At 35.4% G+C, this 4,734-nt stretch overlaps 1 pseudogene; it reads left to right on the forward strand.

The window, feature by feature from the left end:
• The first annotated feature begins 1,299 nt into the window (after window positions 1-1,299).
• On the forward strand, window positions 1,300-1,829 carry LOC141571808 (large ribosomal subunit protein uL22 pseudogene; annotated as a pseudogene).
• Window positions 1,830-4,734: the final 2,905 nt, after the last annotated feature.

Raw genomic sequence — 4,734 nt, forward strand, 5'->3', positions numbered from 1 at the left:
TTGACGGTAAATATTTTGCATAGAAGCAACAGGATTTATATTTTAAGATTCTTACAGCATATGAATATGGGAGATGAGGCTGACAGCCTGCTCATTTTCCATACATTCCTTTATACACATACTTGAACTTCCACATAATATCCATAATTACTTTATAATGTTCCCATAAAACTATCTTTCGAAGAGCCAAATATGCCCTCACTATCTCCACATGAAGGGACACAGAAAATACCTACAGTCATTGAATTCCAGTCTGAGCAATAGTCAGAATATTCACCTCTAATAATGTTATTTATTCCTCAAATTAAAAGTTCTACATGAATATCCTGTAATCTAAAGACTAACTTGGGGAATAAAGCATCTTCAAAAATCTTAATAAAACACCATTGGGGAAAAAAAGAGGAAAGTAATTAATATTTACAAATGTTTATACATGTGTATATAAGTAAATATATGTAACTATATATTACACATACATATACAACAAAGAAAGAAAATATGCAAAGCTGCTTTAGTTCTCTTTACTGTAACTGGTCATGAAATCTTAGGTGATACGTGTAACTTCCTTCTTTCACCATCATTACCATGTATCCTTTGTCCTCACCCAGTTCCTCATCTGGCCACGGTTCTTTCTCTGAATTTTTGAGTTCTTGTAATTTTTCATTAATTTACCATTATATATGGAGACTAAGAGGCACCACAAGGAAATACTTTTGTTCCCAACAGTCCCTCTTGCCCTAGCAGGATAACAAAAAAATCAATCCATCCTTGGCAAACAAAACCAATCACTCCTAGCCAGTTCTTAATCTACTGGTTTGGTGATATCCAGAGTTTAAAATGGCCAGGGGGCAGTCTCAACTTCCAAACTAACAGAGCCACTGTTGAGTTCTTGATAGTAGCATTCTCCCCTGGGAACCTATGGCCTACAAATCAGAAGAGCTCAAATCAGAAGAGCTCAAAGCTCTGATTCAAGATCAAAATTCAACGATAAATGTCAGTCCTATCTATCAACAATAATTTATTTTATAGAAAATTATATCATTCCCAATAGCAGCTTAAACCATAAAGCATATGGAAATAAACCTAATAAATATGTCTAATACTCACATTAAGAAGATGATAAAACATTACTGAAGGAGGTCAAAAAAGGATTACATATATAAATGAGAATAGGCATATGTGTCCATAGATAGAAAACCTGACTTTCCTAAAGTGGTCAGTTCTCTCCCCAATTAATCCATATATTCAAGACTATTTAAATAAGCTCTTCCCGTAAGTGGCCTGAGGTGACCTCTGAAAATGGTTCGCTATTCACTTGACCCAGAGAACCTCACAAAATCATGTGAATCAAGAGGTTCAAATTTTCATGCTCATTTTAAGAACACTCATGAAACTGCATAGTATTCAAGAATATGCATATGTGAAAAGTCAGTAAGTATCTAACGGATGTCACCTTACAGAAGCAATGTGTGCCATTCTGTCATTACAATGGTGGAGTTGGGAGGTGTGCCCAGGCCAAACAATGGGGCTGAATGCAGGGTGCAGAAATTCTGCGGCACATGCTTACAAATGCAGACAGCAATGCTGAACTTAAGGGTTTAGATGTAGACTCTCTGGTCACTGAGCACAGCCAGATGAACAAGGCTCCCAAGATGCAGCACAGAACTTACAGAGCTCACGGGCAGGTTAACCCATACGTGAGTTCCCCCTGCCACACTGAGAGGATCCTGAGACAGAGCAGATTCTAAACCAGAAGAGGAGGAGGCTGCACCAAAGAAATGATCTCCCAGAAGAAACTGAAAAAACAAAAGCTTATGGCCTGGGAGTAAATACAGCATCAAATAAATGCTAATAAAAGTAAAAGCAGAAAAAAGAAAAGAAAAAAACAGACGATTTAAATAAAAATCTCAACGTGATTTTTCATGGACTAAATAAACTGATGGCAAAATTATTTGAAAGAGCTGTTATCTAATATTTTCCCCTCAAATTCTAAAATATTAAAAAATGAATCTAAGTAATTTGCCCTATTAGACTTAAGACTTTATAAAATTATGATAATTAAAACGTAAAGGCAGAGGCTCAGAAGCAGACAAATAAATAAGGGGAATGAACTAGAGAGCAGAAACAGACTCAGGCATGTGTGGAAATTAGTACTTGGTGTGCACAGAATACAAATCCTGTGCAATGCTAGACTATTCATAAAAGGTACAGTGACTCACTTGGCTTTCCTCATGAAAAATAAAATCTAGAGCACTACTTCACATCACACAGAAAAGAAACTACAAATGAATAAAATACCTAATTTGTGAAATGAAACTTGTAATACACTTAAAAGAAAATATAGATGAATGTCTTCAGTACTCCTCAAAATATAAGTATTTCTTAGATAAAGCACTAAAAAACAGAAAAGACTGATAATTCTGATACTATCCGAACTTAAAATTTCTATAATATAAAGATGGCAAATACAAAGTTTTGAAAAGGTTCAGCTTGGAAGAAGATATTTCTATTAAACATAACAAAATCAATATTTAAACAAAAAAATAATTCAATAGGAAAAAATGAACAAAAGAATTCATTGAACAGGCAATCCCAGAGGAGGAAATAGCCAATAAATATGAAAATACATGCAAATTCACAGGAAGACAGAAAAGTAGGAACTAAAGCACTGAGAAGCTAAAGTACATTTATCAGAATATTTGGCAAATTCAAGAAGTTTAACATTACAAAGTGTTGGCAAGGATGAGAACAAACCAAAGTTTTCATACTCTCTGCAGTATGAATACTAATTTGCAAAACTAACTTAGAGAGCAATTAGAATCCTAGCTAAATTGAAACGAACATATCCTATTGTATAGCAATTCTGCTCCTTGGTTTACACTATAGAAAAATGCACTAAGACAGTAGATCTTAAATAAGTCTTCTCACCACCATAAAAAGAAAAATGGTAATTATGTGAGGTGATGAGTGTAATAATCAATCTGATTGTGGTAATCATTTTACAAGCGTACCTATGTTAAGTCATCACTGTGTATACTACTTTAAATACATACAATTTCATTCAATTATACCTCAATAAATCTGAAAACAAATTTTTAAAATTTAAATTTAAAAAAATACATCTACCAGAAAATCTTGAAACAATATAAATGGCTAATATGGCATATTCATTTAAAAAAAAATCACTATGAAAACTAAAATATACAAACCAGATCCTTTTTATCTTCACAATGTTGAATGCAAATGAATTGTGCGGTGTCATATACACGATAGCACAACACACCTACAAAGCGGTGTGGAAGGAAAGACACACCCAAATCAAGGTAGACATTTAGTTAGTAATTAAATTGAGTAACCAAGGAAATACTTCTTTTCCCAAGTACTGTACAATTGGAGCTGAAATGATAAAATATTTTTATTAATTCGGGATGTTGGGTAAGTAGGTGTCTGACACTTCCTTCTGAATTTCTTTTAACTTTTCAAAATTAAAACACACACACACACACACACACACCACTCAGTGACCACCACATAAAGAACAGGAAAAAAATGGAAATAATGGTTCTTGAAAAGATTGATTATTAACAGAGAACCAAGACATGGGACAACTAACGGAGTAAACTTTGGGGAGATACCGAGTCAAGGAATTTTTTTTTTCAGGTAAAAAAAGCTAAAAAATACTCCTAAGATATTGGAAAGAATTCACTAGAGAAGCTAAGATTAACGATTCAGTGAACAGAGTGATGAGCCAAAGATGGATGCTATTGAAAAGCAAAAGGCAAGAAATCTAACATAATTGTGAAGCCATTAAAAGGTGGAAGGGTGCTTTCTCCATTGAATATAAAAAGAAGGAAAAGATAATGCAAAAGTTTGATATAGGTTTGGGCGTGTGAAGAATGTTAGCGTTTTCCCCAACATGCGTGTCTGTATCTCCTAACAGATTTGGGGAAGTCAGATAGAGTAGTGTCTTCTAATCACCAGTGCAGGCCAGAAGCTGCCCAATTCTGTAGCCATTACTGAAGGCCAGTCTGTGCGGGAGAAATGAATTTGCAAAGATGCTGGGTTGAGGTCAAATGCATTGCAGTTGCTAGAGAGGAACTCTTACAAAGATGCAGGGCTGACCGTAAGCAGCATCTCACCTCAAAGGTCAGGATTTATACTTGCATGTAGGGGCTTCTTGTTTTCTTGTGTTGTAATAACTCCCTCTCCAAATCTGTTCCTCTGGTGACGATTTCTGAACAGGGAGGATGAACTATCTGCACCAACCACTGGTACAATAAAAGTTAACTTCATTTCCCCTTTCTTGGAAATTTATCTCAAAACGGATGCTGAATGGGACACATAAGCAGCTTGGAAGTTGTGAAGGGAGGTGTGTTCTTAGTTTAAAATGTATGATCCTAGACACATATACCTGAGAGATGGATTCCAGCTGTCACATAGTATGAACTAAGACTCCCATGCCAAAAAGATAAAGCAATTCTCATCTGATGACTTCAATTTTCAGTTTGAAATATGAAGCTGGGTCATCAACTGAGTGATGAAGGATGGGTTAAGGAGAGAATTAGCTTTGAGAGAGTCTCCTTAGACCATGATCACAAGAAATATTAGAGAGATGGAGGAGAACTCCTAGGCAATCCTCCTTTCAACCTAGTGATCACATGGTGGAAAAAAAACTTGTTAGCTCACTTGTATGATTTTCCTCAGCCAGAGTCCGCTGCTCAGGTGCAGACCCTG

The sequence above is a fragment of the Rhinolophus sinicus genome, linkage group LG05, assembly GCF_036562045.2.
Source record: "Rhinolophus sinicus isolate RSC01 linkage group LG05, ASM3656204v1, whole genome shotgun sequence".
NCBI lineage: Eukaryota > Metazoa > Chordata > Mammalia > Chiroptera > Rhinolophidae > Rhinolophus > Rhinolophus sinicus.